This window comes from Colobus angolensis, unplaced genomic scaffold, assembly GCF_000951035.1.
Source record: "Colobus angolensis palliatus isolate OR3802 unplaced genomic scaffold, Cang.pa_1.0 Scaffold229, whole genome shotgun sequence".
NCBI lineage: Eukaryota > Metazoa > Chordata > Mammalia > Primates > Cercopithecidae > Colobus > Colobus angolensis.
Window position 1 is genome coordinate 1649122 of NW_012115477.1, and position 21301 is coordinate 1670422.

A 21301-nucleotide genomic window follows, 5' to 3' on the forward strand; every position below is an offset into this window, starting at 1 on the left:
TGGAATAAGTGTGATGTGGTGCTGAGAAGAATGTATATTCTGTTGATTTGGGGTGGAGAGTTCTGTAGATGTCAATTAGGTCCACTTGGTGCAGAACTGATTTCAAATCCTGAGTATCCTTGTTATTTGTGTAATATTGACAGTGGGGTGTTAAAGTCTCCCATTATTATTGTGTGGGAGTGTAAGTCTCTTTGTAAGTCTCTAAGGACTTGCTTTATGAATTTGGGTGCTCCTGTATTGGGTGCATATATGTTTAGGATAGTTAGTTCTTCTTATTGTATTGATCTCTTTACCATTGTGTAATGGTCTTCTTTGTCTCTTTCGATCTTTGTTGGTTTAAAGTCTGTTTTATCAGAGACAAGGATTACAACCCCTGCTTTTTTTTGCTTTCCATTTGCTTGGTAGATCTTCCTCCATCCCTTTATTTTGAGCCCATGTATGTCTCTGCATGTGAGATGGGTCTCCTCAATACAGCACACTGATGGGTCTTGACTCTTTATCCAATTTGTCAGTCTGTGTCTTTTAATTGGGGCATTTAGCCCATTTACATTTATGGTTAATATTTTCATGTGTGAATTTGATCCTTCATTATGATGTTAGCTGGTTATTTTGCCCATTAACTGATGGAGTTTCTTCATATCATTGACAGTGTTTACAATTTGGCATGTTTTTGCAGTGGCTGGTACTGGTTGTTACTTTCCATATTTAGTGCTTCCTTCAGGAGCTCTTGTAAAGCAGGTGGTGTCAAAATTTCTCAGCATTTGCTTGTCTGTAAAGGATTTTATTGTTCCTTCACTTATGAAGCTTAGTTTGGCTGGATATGAAATTCTGGGTTGAAAATTCTTTTCTTTAAGAATGTTGAATATTAGCCTGCACTCTCCTCTGGCTTGAAGGGTTTCTGCCAAGAGATCCACTGTTAGTCTGATGGGCTTTCCTTTGTGAGTAACCTGACCTTTCTCTCTAGCTGCCCTTAGCACTTTTTCCTTCATTTCAAATTTGGTGAATCTGACAATTATGTGTCTTGAGGTTGCTCTTCTTGAGGAGTATCTTTGCGGTGTTCTCTATATTTCCTGAATTTGAATGTTGGCCTGTCTTGCTAGATTGGGGAAGTTCTCCTGGATAATATCCTGAAGAGTGTTTTCTAACTTGGTTGCATTCTCCCCATCAGTTTCAGGTACACCAATCAAATGTGGATTTGGTCTTTTTACATAGTCCCATCTTTCTTCTCTCATCTTCTCTTCTTATTTTATGTCATTAATTTGATCTTCAATCACTGATATCCTTTCTTCCACTTGATTGAATCAGCTATTGAAGCTTGCTCATGTGTCACGAAGTTCTTGGGCCATGGTTTTCAGCTCCATCAGGTCATTTAAGGTCTTCACTACACTGTTTATTTTAGATAGTCATTTGTCTAATCTTTTTTCAAGGTTTGAACTTCCTTGTGATGGGTTAGAACATTCTTCTTTAGCTCAGAGAAGTTTGTTATTCCCGAACTTCTGAAGCCTACTTCTGTCAACTCGTCAAAGTCATTCTCCATCCAGCTTTGTTCGGTTGCTGGAGAGGAACCATGATCCTTTGGAGGAGAAGGGACACTCTGGTTTTTAGAATTTTCAGCTTTTCTGCTCTGGTTTCTCCCCATCTTTGTCTTGTTATCTACCTTTGGTCTTTGATGTTAGTGACCTACAGATGGGGTTTTGGTGTGGTTGTCTTTTTTGTTGATGTTGATGCTTTTCCTTTCTGTTTGTTAGTTTTCCTTCTAATAGGTCCCTCAGCTGCAGGTCTGTTGGAGTTTGCTAGAGGTCCACTCCAGACCCTGTTTGCCTGGGTATCACCAGTGGAGGCTGCAGAACAGCAAATATTGCAGAACAGCAAATATTGCTTCCTGATCCTTCCTCTGGAAGCTTCATCTCAGAGGGGCACCCACCTGTATGAGGTGTCTGTCAGCCCCTACTAGGAGGTGTCTCCCAGTTAGGCTATACAGGGGTCAGGGACCCACTTGAGGAGGCAGTCTGTCCATTCTCACAGCTCAAATGCCATGCTGGGAGATCCTCTGCTCTCTTCAGAGCTGCCAGGCAGGGACATTTAAGTCTGCAGAAGTTTCTGCTGCCTTTTGTTCAGTGATTCTCTACCCACACAGGTGGAGTCTATACAGGCAGTAGGCCTTGCTGAGCTGTGGTGGGTTCTGTCCAGTTGGAGCTTCCTGGCCACTTTGTTTACCTACTCAAGCCTCAGCAATGGCGGACAACCCTCCCCCTGCCAGGCTGCAGCCTTGGAGGTCAATCTCAGACTGCTGCTCTAGCAGTTAGCAAGGCTCTGTGGGCGTGGGGCCTGCTGAGCCAGGCACAGGAGAGAATCTCCTAGTCTGCTGGTTGCTAAGACCATGGGAAAAACACAGTATTTGGGCGGGAGTGTCCCATTTTTCCAGGTACAGTCTGTTACGGCTTTTATTGGCTAGGAAAGGGAAATCCCCTGACCCCTTGCACTTCCTGGGTGAGGCAACACCCCATCCTGCTTCAGGTAGACCTTTAGGGGCTGGACCCACTGTCCAACTAGTCCCAGTGAGATGAACCAGGTACCTCAGTTGGAAATGCAGAAATCACTTGTCTTCTGTGTTGATCGTGCTGGGAGCTGCAGGCCAGAGCTATTCCTATTTGGCCATCTTGGAAAGGACTGATCGACTTATATTTTCAAAGGATCAGTTTGTCTGTTTTGTCAGGAATAGATTTCGGAAGAACAAATTTGGAATGCATCAATTTGACAGTTAAGCTACTGATCCAGAGGGTGATGTTAGCCCAGATTAGGATGGCAGTAGAGAAGGAGCAAGCTGTATATAGATTTTGAATACTGAACCAAGCAATTTTACTAATAGATTAGATGTTTGATGAGAGGGAAAGGGAAGAGTCAGGAATGACTCAAAAGTTTGGCAGCTGAGAAGTAGAGTAATGCAATTGCCTTTGAACTAGATGGAGAAGGCTATAGTGGAGCAGGTTTTGGGGGAAGACCAGGAGTTCAGTTTCTAACAGCTTGCATTTGAGATGTCTATTAGACATATAAGCAGAGATATCAGGTAAACCTATTGAAATATGAATTTAGACTTTGGGAACGAGGTCTTGGTTAGGGATATACAATTTGGAGTCACAAAGTATGAATGCTATTTAAAACCATACAATTGGAGGAAAATACCAATGAGGTAAGTATAGATGGGTGAGAACCAATAACTGAGTTGTGGAGCATTTCAACATTTACAGGTTGGAGAGAAGAGACAGAATCAAAAGGGAAACTGAAAAAGAGTAAGAAAGTGGGATAAAAGCTAAAAGAAAAGATGTGAAGAAAGTATATCAAATATGGATTTAATACCTCTTCTTATGGAAGTGCTTTTTTTAATAATAAGTTTTTGCTCATCCTAAATAGGTAGTGTCTAGGATTGAAAACTATAGAATTAACATTCTAATAAAATTATGTTTAGTTGGCAGTAATACCCGTTATCATAGTAATGATCAAAAAGTCATCTATTTTAATTATTTTAATTTGATTTGCATTCAGCTCAAAAAGGAATCTGAGATCTTTTATTAGAGATTCCACTACCAAATCAGAACTTGAATTTTGATTTCTTGATGCTTTGGACACACAAAATTGAATCATAATCCCTAATTCATAATACACTTTTAGCAATGTATGATGTGCTTTTACTTAATAGCTATTTAGATATTTATATTTAACACCCCTAAGCCCCCCATCGAAAACCCAGTATCAAAAACAAAAGATAGGATATTGAAAATTACCTAATCTAACCACAGTTTGCCTTCCATCACCTTTCCCTGGATCCCTCTACCCACAATAACTGTCCCCCTGAGTCTTATGTTTTTTATTCTTCCCTAGTTTTATTTCCTTTTTTTCTAGATTTAGTGCATGCCTATGTATTTCTTTAAAAGTATATTTCACTTTATTTTAGGTTTTCTAATTTAAAAATGGGTGAAACATTTAATATTCTCAGATTTTTATATATTATTTGCTGAGTGTCATAGTATGTATTATATTTCAGTAGTTCATTTATCTTCACTGCTATATAGTATTCCATTGTATAAATGGATTCCATTAAATCAATCTCATATTGATGCACCTTTGAGTTGTTTGCAGAATTTTACTATTGTGAACAACACTGCTGGGAACATTCTTACTGGTCTCCTCTTATATATGTATCTGGTCCATCGATCTCTTTCTAGTCCTGCACAAACATCACACCATCTTGATTACTATAGCTTTACAATAACTTTTAATATCTTTAAAATCAAGTTGTACCAATTTTTCCTTCTTCAGTTGTATCTTAGCATTACATAGTCATTTGCATTTTCATATATGCATTCAAATATCAATTTGTCGAGTTCTACAAAAAGTTCATTGAAACTGATTTGTAATTAAATTGAAACTATAATCCAAGTAAACTGAAATTTTTATAGTATTGAAACTTCCAATTCATAAACTTAGTATACACAATTTTTAAAGTCATATTTAGTGGCTTTAGATAAAGTTTTCTAATTTGTTTCCTCTGTAGACATCACACACTTCTTCCAGTAAATCTGTTCTTAGATTTCATATTTTACAGTGTTGAAATAGTATTTTAAAACTACATTTTGTTTTGCTGGTCTGTATACAGTTGATTTCTGCATATTTTATACTTAGTAACTTTTGTTATATTTTTTATCCTAATAGTTTCTTGAAATTTGCCAAATAGAATTAGTTATTATGATCTTATTCCTTTGCTTTCTAACTTTTTATAAGTAGACTTTTAAAAATAATTTCAACTTTTATTTTAGGTACACAGGATGCATGTGAAGGTTTGTTACATGGGCATACATTACATGCTGCTGAGGTTTGGGGTACACATCCTGACACTCAGGTAGTGAGCCACATGGTAGTGAATAGGTAGTTTTTCAATCCCCACCCCCCTTCCTACTCCTCCAGTAGTCTGCAATGTTTAGACAGTATCTATGTCTAAAGATGTTTCTATCTTTATATCTGTGAGTACCCACTGTCTTACAAGTCAGAACATGCAGTATTTGGTTTTCTATTCCTGCATTAATTTGCATAGGATTATGGCCTCTGGCTGCATCCATGCTGCTGCAAAAAATATGATTTCATTTTTTATGGCTGCATAGTATTCCATGGGATATATGTGCCACATTTTCTTAATCCAACCCACCACTGATAGGCACCTGGGTTGACTCCATGTCTTTGCTCTTGTGAATAGCATGCTGATGAGCATATAAGTACATGTGTCTTTTTGGTAGAACAATTTATTTTCCTTTGGGTATATATGCAATAATAAGATTGTTTGGTGGGGTGGTAGCTCTGTTTTAAGTCCTTTGAGAAATCTCCAAAATGCTTTCGACAATAGCTGAACTAATTTACATTCCCAACAGTGTAGAAGTGTACTCTTTCCCACAACCTCACCAACATGCTATTTTTTGACTTTTAAATATAATAGCCATTTTGACTTTTTAATAATAGCCATTCTGACTAGTGTGAGATGATATCTCATTGTGATTTTGATTTGCATTTCTCTGATGATTAGTGATGCTGTGCATTTTTTTATGTTTGTTGGCTACATGTATGTCTTTTTTGAGAAGTGTCTGTTCATGTCTTTTGCCCATTTTTAATGGGGTTATTTGGTTTTTGCTTGCTGAATTGTTTAAGTTCCTTACAGATTCTGGATATTAGACATTTGTTGGATGCATAGTTTGCAAATTATTTTTCCCATTCTGTAGGTTGTCTTTTTACTCAGTTGATAGTTTCTTTTGCTGTGCAGAAGTTCTTTTGTCTAATTAGGACCCACTTACCAATTTTTGGTTTTGATGCAATTGCTTTTGTGGGCTTACACATAAATTATTTCCCAAGGCCTACATCCAGAATGGTGTTTCTGAGGCTTTCTTACAGGATTTTTATATTTTTAGGTTTTACACTTAAATATTTAATCCTTCTTGAGTTAATTTTTGTATGTGGTGACACAGAGGTCCATTTCATTCCTCTGTACATAGCTAGCCAGCTATCCCAGCACCATTTACTGAATAGGTAGTCCTTTCCCCATCACTTGTTTCTATCAGCTTTGTTGAAGATCAGATGGTATATGGCTTTATTTCTAGGTTATCTCTCGCATTCCCTTGGTCTGTGTGTCTATTTTTGTACTGATATCGTGCTGCTGTGTTTATGGTAGCCTTATAGTTTGAAGCAGGGTAGTGTGAGGCCTCCAGCTTTGTCTCTTTGTTTAGGATTATTTTGGCTATTCAAGTTCTTTTTTGGTGAAGTCCAAGCCAGAGCAATCTAAGCAAGAGAAATAAATAAAAGGCATGCAAACAGGAAAAGAAGAAATGAAAGTATTGCTCTTCACTGATGATATGATTGTCGATATAGAAAACACAAAAGGCTCCTAGAACTGATAAATGATTTTAGTAAAGTTTCAGAATACAAAATCAACGTACAAATTTTTTTTGCATGTCTATGCATATCTATACACCAATAATGATCAAGCAGAGAATCAAATGGAGAACACAGTCCCATTTACTATAGCCACAGAAAAATTGAAACACCTAGGAATACAGCTAACCAAGGAGGTAAAAGCTCTTTACAAGGAGAGCTACAAAACACTGCTGAAAGAAATCAGAGACAACACAAATAAATGGAAGAACATTCCATACCCATGGATTCAAAGAACCAGTATCACTAAAATGACCTTACTGTCCAATGCAATTTACAGATTTAGTGCTATTCCTATTAAACTACCAATGTCATTTTTCACAGAATTAGAAAAATCTATTCTAAAATTCATATGAGGCCAAAAGAGTTGGAACAGTTTTCTAACTTTTAAAAATGGTTTTCTGACTGGACATAGTGGCTCATGCCTGTAATCTCAGCAGTTTGAGAAGTTAGGATGGGAGGACCACTTGAGGCCACAGCTGGAGACCAGCCTGGGCAGCATAGCAAGACCCCTGTCTCTATAAACACTAAAAAAGTTATCCTAGCAGGCACAGTCATATGCATCTGTATTCCCAGCTACTTAGAAGGCTGAGGCAAGAGGATTTCCTGGACCACGAATTCGAGGTTATGGTGAGCTATGATCACACTACTGCATTCCTTTCTGGTGACAGAGTGAGCCTGGTCTCTAAAAAAATTTTAAAAACAAATCAGCTTTTATGAGACGTAATTCACATAACATATATTTCATCAATTTAAATGTAATGTTCTATGGCTTTTATTAGTATATTCACAGAGACATGGACCAATTGCCACAATTAGTTTTAAAACATTTTCATCACCCTTTAGCAACTATTCCTTCCATTTTCCTCAAATCCCTTCCCCAGCTTTTAGCAGCAATTAGTCTATTTTCTGTCTCCATAGATCTGTGTATTCTGAATATTTTATGTAAATGATATACAATATATAATCTTGGTGTCTGGTTTATTTCACATAGTGCAACGTTTTCAATGTTCATTCACATTGTCACATGTTTCAGCTTCATCCTTTTTTTACTGCCAAATAGTATTTTCATTTTATGTATATGCATATTTGATTTATCCATACATCAGTTGGGAGACATTTAGGTTGTTGCTACTTTCTGGCAATTAATAATGTTGCTGTGAACATATGAATATGCTTTCAATGAATATTTTCTTTTCTTTGTGGGTATATGTCTAGAAGTAGAATTTCCGGGTCACATGGCAAACTCTAACATTTTGAAGAACTGCCAAACTGTTTTCCACAGAAGAAAATTTCACATTCCCACCAGCAACAAAACAAAATCTTATTTAAAATGCAGTGAATTTGTGGAATCCCAGAAGTTTTCATGCATACAAATTTCACTGTTTTTTCTAAATACTTTCCAGACTTTTTAATTTCCTCTTTAGCACCTGAATGGATTAGAGATATCTTCCATTTCCAAATTTTAAAATATTATTTTGTCTTTTACCTCGAAATTAATTTCATTATGATCCAAGAACATATTCTGTGAATGTTATGGCATCTTTCTTTGGGTCTCATTTTGTGATCAATTTTCATTATTCTTTTATATGAATATGCAAACTATAATTCTTCTGCTTTGTTAGATACAGAGTTCCATAATGGCTCTAATATTGTGTGCTAATTGTATTGTTTTAAATCCTCTTCTGGGCTGGGCGTGGTGGCTCATGCCTGTAATCCCAGCACTTTGAGCAGTCAAGGAGGGTGGATCACCTGAGGTCAGGAGTTTGAGACCAGCTTGACCAACATGGCAAATCCCTGTCTTTACTACAAATACAAAAATTAAGCAGGCATGGTGGTGCATGACTGTAGTCCCAGCTACTCAGGAGGCTGAGACAGGAGAATTGCTTAGACCCAGAAGGCAGAGGTTGCAGTGAGGCGAGCTCATACCACTGCACTCCAGGCTGGGCTACAGAGTGAGACTCCATCTCTGAAAATAAAACAAAACAAAAAATTCTGTCTACTTGATCTATCAATTAAGGAGAAAGGTGAATTATAACCTCCCGATATGATAGTAGATTTGTCTAATTCTTGATATATATACTATATTAGAGGCTATGCTATAGAAAAATATAAATTTATATTTTCCTTGTGACATAAATATCTATGTCTTAAATTTGGATTTATGTTAATATATATTCTGTACTTTATAGCTATTCTGCATGTTCTGTTTTCTCCATTTCATTTTGTTTTTAAAATTGATCTTTTAATTTTACTTTTTTTCTATCCTGCTTTTAAGTTATACATTCTATTTTTATTCTTTTAATGACTGCCTTAGAATTTTAATATGTATACCTAATTTGTTGTATACAAATTTGATCAGTATTTATTGCCTGACTCCAAAGCAATCTTAGGTCTTTAGAACACTCTAACTTCAGTTATGACCTTCAACTTCCATGTCATTATTATGTATTTTACTCATAATTTCACCCCATATTATTATTTTGCAAAATCAATGTTTGCTTAGATTTCTCCAAATACTTAACATTTTATTTGCTCTGCTAGCTCAATTTTGCACTGAAAATAAACTATCTCAGGCAGATCTCCAGGCAACTGGAGCACCCACTTGCCAGAAGGAGCAGCCTGAGCTACCCTACCCTTCCTGTGTAGAGACTGCAGTAAAGTGAGGCCCTCTCCACTCCAAGACCAGGCAGATCTCCAGACATTCAGAGCACACCCTCACCTGGATCAGCAGCTTTAGTACACCCAGCCTTCCTATGCAGAGACCCCGGTACCGGGAGGGCCTTTCAACTTCACGTCCAGACAGAACTGCAAGCAACTGGGGCATCCACTCTTCCAGATTACGAATTTAGGCTGCCTCCACTGTCCCACCCACCCAGGCAGAGAATGTTTGCCAGCTCCATGTCTAGGCACACTTCTGGATGCTTGGTGACTGCCCACTGGATTCACCCTCAGCACTGGAGCTTATACTTACCATCAGGGAGCCTACCTGGTCTAGCCTTGCTCATCTTTTCCTCTGCCCCTCTGAGGCTAAGCAGGGAATTCAAACTGCTGTGCACACCACAGATTAACCCATCGACCAAGGCAATGGGAGAGCTTCTCTGAGTAAAAAAAATCAATCAGGTGTGTCCATTCAAAGATGGCCAAATAGGAACAGCTCTGGTCTGCAGCTCCCAGCGTGATCTACGCAGAAGATGGGTGATTTCTGCCTTTCCAACTGAGGTACATGGTTTGTCTCATTGGGACTGGTCGGACAGTGAGTGCAACCCACAGAGGGGGAGCCAAAGCAGGGCGGGGCATCGCCTCACCCAGGAAGCAAAAGGAGTCGGGGGATTTCCCTTTCCTAGCCAAGGGAAGCCATGACAGATGGTACCTGGAAAATTGGGACACTTCCACCTGAATACTGCGTTTTCCAAAGGTCTTAGCAAATGGCACACCAGGAGATTATATCCCGTGCCTGGCTTGGTGGGTCTCACGCCTATGGAGCCTTGCTCACTGCTGGCGCAGCAGTCTGAGATTGAACTGCAAGGCAGCAAGCCTGGCTGGTGGGGGGCATCTGCCATTGCTGAGGCTTGAGTAAGTAAGCAAAGTGACCAGGAAGCTCGAATTGGGTGGAGCCCACCACAGATCAACGAGGCTTGCCTGCCTCTGTAGACTCCACCTCTGGGGGTAGGGCATAGCAGAACAAAAGGCAACAGAAACTTCTGCAGACTGAAACGTCCCTGTCTAACAGCTTTGAAGAGAGCAGTGGTTCTCCCAGCACAGTGCTTGAGCTCTGAGAACAGACAGACTGCCTCCTCAAGTGGGTCCCTGACCCCCGTGTAGTCTAACTTGGAGACACCTCCCAGTAGGGACCCACTGACATGTCATACAGCCAGATGCCCATCTGAGATGAAGCTTCCAGCACAAGGATCAGGCAGCAATATTTGCTGTTCTGCAATATTTGCTGTTCTGCAGCCTCCACTCATGATACCCAGGAAAACAGTATCTGCAGTGGACCTCCAGCAAACTCCAACAGACCTGCAGCCTGAGGGGCCTGACTATTAGAAGGAAAACTAACAAACAGAAAGGAATAGCATCAACATCAACCAAAAGGTCATCCACACCAAAACCCCATCTGTAGGTCACCAACATCAAAGACCAAAGGTAGATAACACCACAAAGATGGGGAGAAGAGCATAAAAACTGAAAATTCTAAAAAGTAGAGTGTCCCTTTGTCTCCAAAGGATCGCAGCTCCTCACCAGCAATGGAACAAAGCAGGACAGACAATGACTTTGATGGGTTGAGAGAAGTGGCTTCAGAAAGTCGGTAATAACAAACTTCTATGAGCTAAAGGAGGACGTTTGAGCCCATCACAAGGAAGCTAAAAACCTTGAAGAAAGATTAGACTAATGGCTAACTAAAATAAACAGTGTAGAGAAGACTTTAAATGACATGATGGAGCTGAAAATCATGGCACGAGAACTACATGATGCATGCACAAGTTTCAGTAGCCGATTTGATCAAGTGGAAGAAACGGTATCAGTGATTGAAGTACAAATTAATGAAATGAAATGAGAAGAGAGGTTTAGAGAAAAAGGAGTACAAAGAAATGAACAAAGCCTCCAAGAAATATGGGACTATGTGAAAAGACCAAATCTACATTTGATTGGTGTACCTGAAAGTGACGGGGAGAATGGAACCAAGCTGGAAAACACTCTTCAGGATATTATCCAGGAGAACTTCCAGAACCTAGCAAGGCAGGCCAACATACAAATTCAGGAAATACAGAGAACACCACAAAGATACTCCTTGAGAAGAGCAACCTCAAGACACATAATTGTCAGATTCACCAAAGTTGAAATGAAGGAAAAAATGTTAAGGGCAGCCAGAAAGAAAGGTCAGATTACCCACAAAGGGAAGCCCAGAGGATCTTTCAGCAGAAACTCCACAAGCCAGAAGAGAGTAGGGGCCAATATTCAACATTCATAAAGAAAAGAATTTTCAACTCAAAATTTCATATCCAGCTGAACTAAGCTTCATAAGTGAAGGAACAATAAAATCCTTCACAGACAAGCAAATGCTGAGAAGTTTTGTCACCACCAGCCCTGCTTTACAAGAGGTCCTGAAGGAAGCACTAAATATGGAAAGTAACAACCAGTACCAGTCACTGCAAAAATATGCCATATTGTAAAGACCGTCGATGCCAGGAGAAACTGCATCAACTAACCAGAAAAATAACCAGCTAACATCATAATGATAGGATCAAATTTACACATGACGATATAAACCTTAAATGTAAATAAGCTAAATGTCCCAATTAAAAGACACAGACTAGCAAATTGGATAAAGAGTCAAGACCCATCAGTGTGCTGTATTCAGGAGACCCATCTCATGTGCAGAGACACACATAGGCTGAAAATAAAGGGATGGAGGAATATCTACAAAGCAAATGGAAAGCAAAAAAAAGCAGGGGTTGCAACTTAGACTGATAAAACAGACTTTACACCAACAAACATCAAAAGAGACAAAAAAAAAAAGGCCATCACATAATGCTAAAGGGATCAATTAAACAAGAAGAGCTAACTATCCTAAATATATACGCACTCCATAAAGGAGCAGCCAGATTCATAAAGCAAGTCCTTAGAGACCTACAAAGAGACTTACACTCCCATACAATAATTATGGGAGACTTTAACACCCCACTGTCAATATTACACAGATCAAGAGACAGAAGGTTAACAAGGATACCCAGGATTTGAACTCAGCTCTGCACCAAGTGGATGTAATTGATATCTACAGAACTCTCCACCCCAGATCAACAGAATATACATTTTTCTCAGCACCACATCACACTTATTCTAAAGATGACCACATAATTGGAAGTAAAGCACTCTTCAGCAAATGTAAAAGAACATAAATCACAACAAACTGTCTCTCAGACCACAGTGCAATAAAATTAGAACTCAGGATTAAGAAACTCACTTGAACCCACACAACTACATGGAAACTGAACAACCTGCTCCTGAATGACTACTGGATAAATAATAAAATGAAAGTAGAAATAAATAAACCACTGCTCAACAAAATAAAAGAGGACACAAACAAATGGAAGAACATTCCATGCTCATGGATAGGAAGAATCAGTCTCGTGAAAATGCCCATGCTGCCCAAGGTAATTTACAGATTCAATGCCATCCCCATCAAGCTACCAATGACTTTCTTCACAGATTTGGAAAAAACTACTTTAAAGTTCACATGGAACCAAAACAGAGCCTGCAGAGCCAAGACAATCCTAAGCAAAAAGAACAAAGCTGGAGGCATCCTGCTACCTGACTTCAAACTATACTACAAGGCTACAGTAACCAAAACAGCATGATACTGGAACCAAAGCAGATATATAGAGCAATGGAACAGAACAGAGGCCTCAGAAATAACACCACACATCTACAACCACCTGATCTTTGACAAACCTGACAAAAACAAGAAATGGGGAAAGGATTCCCTATTTAAGAAATGATGCTGGGAAAACTGGCTAGCCATATGTAGAAAGCTGAAATTGGATCCCTTCCTTTACCTGATAAAAAAATTAATTCCAGATGGATGAAAGACATAAATGTTAGACCGATCACCATAAAATCCCTAGAAGAAAACCTAGGCAATACCATTCAGGCCATAGGCATGGGCAAGGGCTTCATGACTAAAACACCAAAAGCAATGGCGACTAAAACACCAAAAGCAATGGCAACAAAAACAACCAACATACACAGATGGGATCTAATTAAATTAAAGAGCTTCTGCACAGCAAAAGAAACTATTATCAGAGTGAACAGGCAGCCTACAGAATGGGAGAAAATTTTTGCCATCTACCCATCTGACAAAGAGCTAATATCAAGAATCTACAAAGAACTTAAACAAATTTACAAGAAAAAAACAAACAACCCCATCAAAAAGTGGGCAAAGGCTATGAACACCTTTCAAAAGAAGACATTTATGCAGCCAACAGACACAGGAATAAATGCTCATCATCACTGGTTATCAGAGAAATACAAATCAAAACCACAATGAAATACCATCTCTCACCAGTTAGAATGGCGATCATTAAAAAGTCAGGAAACAACAGGTGCTGGAGAGGATGTGGAGAATTAGGAACACTTTTACACTGTTGGTGGGAAGGTAAACTAGTTCAACCATTGTGGAAGACAGTGTGGCGATTCCTCAAGGATCTAGAACTAGAAATAACATTTGACCCAGCAATCCCATTACTGGGTATATACCAGTAAATATAAGGATTATAAATCATGCTACTATAAAGATACATGCACACGTATGTTTATCGTGGCACTATTCACAATAGCAAAAACTTGGAACCAACCCAAATGTCCATCAATGATAGACTAGGTTAAGAAATGTGGCACATATAAACCACTGAATACTATGCAGCCATAAAAATTGAGTTTGTGTCCTTTGTAGGGACATGGATGAAGCTGGAAGCCATCATTGCGAGCAAACTATCGCAAGGACAGAAAACCAAACACCGCATGTTCTCACTCATAGGTGGAAATTGAATAATTAGAACATTTGGACACAGGTCGGGGAACATCACACACCGGGGCCTGTCGTGGGGTGTGGGGGTGGGGGAAGTATAGCATTAGGAGAAATATCTAATGTAAATGACAAGTTAATGGGTGCAGCAAACCAACCCAGCACATGTGTACTTATGTAACAAACCTGCACGTTGTGCACATGTACCCTAGAACTTAAACTATAACAAAAAAAGTATAAATAAATAAATAAATAACCATATACCAAACCACATTGGCTGCAGCCGGCTTTTACCCATTAGCGCCATCTACTGGCAGATCCCTTGAACTGCACATCTCAGCATACATCTGTGGAGAGACGGGCATAGGTCTATAGAAGCAAAGGCCAAAGGCCTATCCAACATCCTCTACAGTCACAACCCCTGGGGTAATGGGAGGAAGGGAAGGAGAAAAAAAATACAATAATATAGGGAAAAAAGAAAGAAGAGAAATCCTACCCACATGAAAATAATTACAAAAATTAAAAGTTCCATCTTCTTCAGATGAGAAGAAACCATCATAAAAATTCTGGCATCATGAGAAATCTGAGTGTACTGATACTACCAGAGGATCACAGCAGCTCTCCAACAATGGTTCCTAACCAAAATGGAAATTGATAAATGAAAGAATTCAAAGCATGGATTGCAAAGAAGCTGAATGAGATCCTAGACAAGATTGAAAATCATCATCAACAACAACAACAAATAATATAAAGCAATCCAGGAAATGAAGAAAGAGATAAACATCTTAAAAAAAAATCAATCAGAGCTTCTGGAATTGAAAAACTCACTTAAGGAATTTCAAAATAGAATGGAATGTTATAGCAATAGACTGGACAAAGCAGAGAAGTAATTTCAGAACTTGAAGAACAAGTCTTTCAAATTAACCCTGTCAGATAAAAGTAACAAAAAATAATTTTAAAGAAGGAATAAAGTTTTTGACAAATATGGACTTATGTAAACTACCAGACCTATAATTTATTGGCATTCCTAGGAGAGCAAAAAGAGCAAATGACCTGGAAAACACATTTGTCAGAATAATTCAAGAAAATTTCCCTAAACTTGCTTGAGAGAGATACATGCAGATACAAGAAATCCAGGGAACACCTGCAAGACCCTATACAAAATAAACATCACCAAGGCATATCGTTACCAGACTCTCCATGGGCAACACTAAAGAAAAAATCAAAGGCATTTAAAGAAAAAGGTCATATCACTTACAAAGGGAACCCCATCAAGTTAACAGTGTACTTCCAAGTAGAAACCTTATAAGTAAGGAGAGATTAGGGACCTATTTTCAGCATTTTAAAGAAAAAAAAAATCCAATCAAGATCTTCATATCCCACCAACTAAGCTGATAAACAGTGGAGAAATAATTAATTTTTTTCCCAGAAAGGCAAGCACTAAGGGAATTTGTTACTACTAGACCACCCTTAGCAGAGATCCTTAAGGTAGTTCTAAACTTGGAAACAAAAGAATGATACATACTGCCACAAAAACACACTGAGATATATAGCACACAGACCTTATAAAGCAACCACAAAATAGAAACTACAAAGCAACCAGCTAACAACTTCAAGATAGGATCAAAACCTCGCATATCAATATTAACCTTGAATGCAAATTATCTAAATGCCCCAGTTAAAAGGCACAGAATTGCAAGTTGAATAAAAAAACAAGACTCATCCATCTGCTGTGTTCAAGAGACTCATGTCACAGGTAATGACACCCACAGGCTCAAAGTGAAGTGTTGTAGAAAAATCTATCACACTGACAGAAAACAAAAAAGAGCACAGGTCACTATTGTATCAGATAAAACAGACTTTGAACCAACAACAGTAAAAAAACAGGGACAAGGAAGGGCATTACTTAATGATAAAGGGTTTAATTCAAGAAGAAAGCTTAACTATCCTAAATATATATGCACCTAACATTGGAGCACTCAGATTCATAAAACGAGTACTTCCAGGCCTAAGAAAAGACTTAGACAACTACACAGTAATAGTCAGAATAGCACTGTAGAACCAAAAAATGTCTAGCCATAGAACACAGGATTTGTTACATGATTTAAAGCAGAGGTATCCAATATTTTGACTTTCCTAGGCCACATTGGAATAATTGTCTTGGGCCACACATAAAATATACTAACACTAACAACAGCTCATGAACTAAAAAAAAAATGCTAAAATCTCATAATGTTTTATGAAATGTGTTGGGCCACATTCAAAGCCATTCTGGGCTGTATGCAGCCCACGGGTCATGGGTTGAATGAGCTTGAATTAAAGAGGACAAATATTGTCAGGCACTTAAGGTAGTATCTAATGAAAGCCATTATACACAAAACAATCAAAGAAAAGGAGCAAGCAGAGATATGGAAGCCCAGAAATTAAACAAATTTATATTGTGCTTGCTGCCAATTAGCTTTTCTGAAAGCAGAGGCTGAGGTGAAGTTTTTAGAGATTAACGCCTATGGAAGGGAAAGGGAAGAAGCAGAAAGGGTCAAAGAGGAAGTCTGGATTCAAGCCCTATAAAACCTCTGTCATCCTCACAGCAAGATCTGGAATTAGAATTATGCTAGAGTTATGCAGCATGCAGCTGAAATGACCAGGCTTTTCTAGTGCCATCTTGACTAGTCACTGGAGGTGGGCTGCCCTGGGAAATAGTGATCCTTGGCCAGACAGTACACTGTAGCTGAGGCAAACCCTGAAGGGGCTGACAGGTGGAGGCTGCCTGCTGATAGACAGGGGAACATGTCCTCCTATGAAGTGAGGTCTAAATGGCACATCTTGTCCATGACAGTGCTCCAATTTGATTCCTGCCACCATGTTAGGCTCTATGGATGGTGCCATTGGGCACAATTTTTAGAATGCCATTCTAAGTTAGATGATGAGGACTTAGGTTTTGTATCAATTTTTACATATTTGAAGCTCCTAATGAAGCCACCCACTATAATGCTTCACACTGAGTACCAACTTTCAGCCTTATTTAGTTGTTGGAATCTCCAATTCACCAATAAACTGGTTCAGTTTGATTGACAAGTCTTGAAATGTTATTATTTATTTAGGGTCTCCTAATCAGCTATGTGTATATGTGTACCCTGAACCCACCAAAAAAAAAAAACCACATGCCAGTAAAAGATCATCATCACCTAGTGAATTAGAAAAGGTTAGATTTGCCCAATGAAGAAAGAAAGATTTTCTCACATTTCTTAACTCTGAAAATGACATCCACTTTTGGAGAAAAGAAAATTACAGATTATATAAAGTATTATCACAAGCATATTAAGGATGCATACAAATGAAGTCAAGGAATAAGACTGAGCTCCAGAGAGGTAAATAAGGAAGAGATTAAAAATACTGTTGCCACATGTAATGTTAGTGCATTCCTTTTAGGCCTGGCACAGTGGCTCATGCCTGTAATCATAGCACTTTGGGAAGCTAAAGTGGGCAGATTACTTTGAGCCCATGAGTTTGAGACTAGCTTGGCCAATGTGGTGAAATCCTGTCTCTACAAAAAGTACAAAAATTAGCAGGACATGGTGGCACACACCTGTGGGCCCAGTTACTTGCAGGGCTGAGGCAGAAGGATTGCTTGAACACAGGAGGTCGAGGTTGTGGTGGGCTGTGATCATGCCACTCTACTCCAGCCTGGGTGACAAAGTGAGACCCTGTCTCAAAAAAAAAAAAAAAAAAAAAAAAAAAAAAAAAGTAAAACATAATGTTATGAGTCCATAATAAATGAATGGCTATCTAAAAAAATTGTTGGTAATATTTTTCATTCCTGGCTATGTACTGATATTTAAAATATAAAAATATCCCATGATTTTCTAGAATATTTGACAAGATTACATTAATAATGTTCTTGGGAAAAGTTCTTCCTTTATATTTTCTTGTGTGTTTGCCCTGAAAAAACTCAGTCATTTCCAGGAAAAAAAGAAATACAAAGATTCACCTTCTAAAACCTTTCTCATCAATCTTTGTCTCTGAAAATTTTCAATTCTTTTAGCCAAAGAAATGGGAGGCTGTGTGTAGCTTAAGTTAGAAAGAGCAAGATACACTTGCCTTCTGTGACTCCTTCCCAGACAATAAGTAGAATAAGGCAACATGCTCCAGGTAGTCCAAGTCAGGTGAAACACTGGCCTTCCCCAAAATTTTTAGCCTAGATATTAGTATTGTATACATTTTACACCCAGTTCCAGATTTCCAGTAACTTAACTATCTGCAGACATTTGTCACAGTAGTAGTAGTTAAGAAATGTTCACAATCTTGTACTTCATGGACAAGAAAAGATTTTCCAGTGTCTTGATGTTTATGGTCATAGTGCAAAATGCTTCATACAGCAGATAATGTTACTCTTTTAAACTTACCACTCTTCTGTGAAGTGTTTTTTCTTGCCTCTGGAAGTCATCTCAACATTTGTTCTTGTTCACCATCTTGTCTGAGTTTTCTTAATTACAAATTATTTTATGAATGGTGTCACACCTGCATAACAATAAACTTGTGAATTATTCTGACAAGTGCCAGATTTTGGTTCTTTTGAAGAGTTTTATTGGTCTCACTGTGCATTATTCTGCCTCAAAGTGTACATCATACTGTAATTCAGAATGTAATGTCTTGATCAATTTGCAGCCAGACTGACAAAAAACACAGCAGTCATGGCAAAGTTTCCCAGTTTGACTTAATGGAGTGTTAACCCAGAAGCATAATTTTGACCTTTTAATGAGTAGGCCTTTGGATTTTTTCCAAACAGCACTATCCAAGGGAAAGGAAGTGATTTATATTAACCTACAGGACACACTTAATTGGGAAGACTGTCTAATTGAGACATCTTCCAGATACTCCATTTAAACATAATGATGTGTAATAGCAGTAACTGCGACTTAATTAGGAGACTAATTCTAGTACATCAGAAAGTAACCAAAGTGCTGAATGGTGTTGCTTTCCTATTAAAGAAGTAAATTTCTTATAGACTCAGAAATTATACTGTTATTTTCTAACATCTAAATTCCTAGATATTGGGAATACTTCCTAGTATTTTAGCCCCGTTGTTATCCTGAAATTCCAATTAAAAATGGTCAATCAATTTAATTAGGACTATTTTTACTAGGATTATTATCTTGAAAAATATAAGGGGAAATAATGAGTATTTACCAAGTGTTTATGCTATGTCATGGGTCATTTTACTTACGTAAACATATGATATCGCCTTTGATCTTCACAAGATATTACTGCTCCTGTTTTACAAATGGAGAACCTGAAGCTCAAAAGATTCAAGCAACTGGATTGAGGTTACATAACAAATAAAAGTCCAGGTGAGATGATGAATATGTTAATTAGTTTGATATAATTCTATGTTGTGTTCATAAATCTTGACATCATTTTGTACCCCATAAATACATATAGCTATAATTTGTCAATTTACACTTTTAAAAATAAAATAAATATGATAAAATATCCAAGTAAGCTCCAAGCCTTAATCTATTTTCTGCCTCTTTGTAGCTATGGGTTCCTTGTTTTATAACAAGGGTTAATATGATGTTAGCATTGAGCCTTTTTTAAAAAAACACCTGTGATGAATAAATGGAAATAAGTTTGAATGCTTCTTCCAAACTGACTTATCAGTACTAAGTCCAGTTGATGATTCATTTATTTGCATAAACAGTTTGTATTTTCCCATATTCAACTCAGTTCCAGTAGGTGAAAGTAAACTCAGAAAAACACAGGTAGGTTAAGAACTATCCTGCTGCCACCACTAAAACTACATTTTCTAAGAAAGATAAGATAGATAGAGTCAAAAGTATCATTTACCTAAGAGCTAAAAGGCACATTCTTAACCTAGAAAATGTTTTTTAAGTTTTACTGAGGCTGGCAATCTTTATCCCAGCCCCACTTTCTGGATGCATGTAATGATACTCTAGGATGTATCTACAAACCTTCCAGGCAAATGCTGCTTTATGTTGGCTTTGAGACAAACTTCACAAACACATATACACATCCTCTCTACCACCACCACCACCACCATCACTCTATACTCTTTTATCCCAAAACAATAACTGCTATTAGACATGTGTGCTTTGTACATACACTGGAATGAACTAAAGAGAGTGGAGACAATTTTCCAAATTGGGCGTCCAAATCTTCTGTTTAGGAAAAAATAAAACTAAACAAAACAAAATAAATGATTTGCTTGTCTGCACTGATCAAATTCTCCAGCTGAGTGCTTGTTCTGTGTTTTGCACTACCTGTATAGGTGTTATCTAGAATAATGCCAAGAAAAAATAATAGTAGAATATTTGCATTTTTTGAAACTAAGTCAAAATAGTTTTCTGTAAATTTAAAAAGAAGAACTAATACAAATTGGCTCAAATTATTTTATTTATCAATTATCTCAACTTGGAAGCAATAGACTACTTTAGGTTGCTTCTCATTATTCAAGTGATCATTTCTTTTTACTATTTTTTTCCTGATTTAAAAAAATGACACAGACCCTAAGAGTTTATAGGAATTGTGAGACTTAAATTATAGGAGGCACACTTTTCTGTAATGCTGAACATATTTAGAACTTTAGCAAACAGAGGCTCTTGTTGAAAAAAAAATCTTTTTTTAAAATAATTTTCCCCCTTTAAATAAATGTTGTATAAAAGCACAATATATGTATGCCTGAAAGAGCCAACGTTTAATATACCTAAATGGATACAGGTGCTTGCAATATATGTAAATGTGTGTATATGAATATGTATACTTCAGAAACTCCTTTATCCATTTAGGTATATTAACATAGAAGGGTAATTGACTTGATGAAATCGATACTTTAGCACCCAGCAAAAGGATAACTGACTGGCTCATGCTGAAGAAATGAGATCCAGTCAGTGTTTATTCAAAAACTTATTGAGCCTGTGTGTTGTGCCAATCTTTGTTTAAGATAACAAGTGTGGAAAACACTCTTTCTGGCTGATGAGTATGTGGGGTTCAAGAAGAGACAGGGAAGGTGAGCGAGTGTTATTTTTTACATGAAAGAATGACTGCCAAACTATGATTATTCAGACATTGGTATTTGGCAGACATTTTCTTGAAAATGACCAAAATAAGCTTGTTACTCCAAAGCAATAACTGAAAATGTTTATTGCTAATGATAAAATTTAATCTTTTAACAAAAATTTCCATTTTTGGAAAACTTACATTGACTGCCCTGAGCTCGAAAGCATCCCAATGCTTAAGACTTTTTGGAAGATATTGGTGATATTAATGATTTTGGAATTATGATATTAT

General features: G+C 37.7%; 1 protein-coding gene across 1 annotated transcript in view; it reads right to left on the reverse strand.

The window, feature by feature from the left end:
* Positions 1-21301, reverse strand: part of TWIST1 (twist family bHLH transcription factor 1) — a 97714-nt gene that overhangs the window by 16236 nt on the left and 60177 nt on the right. The window contains exon 4 of the mRNA XM_011944206.1: positions 18400-18514. The gene's annotated coding sequence lies outside the window, so the exon portion shown is untranslated. The remainder of the gene's footprint in view (positions 1-18399; positions 18515-21301) is intronic.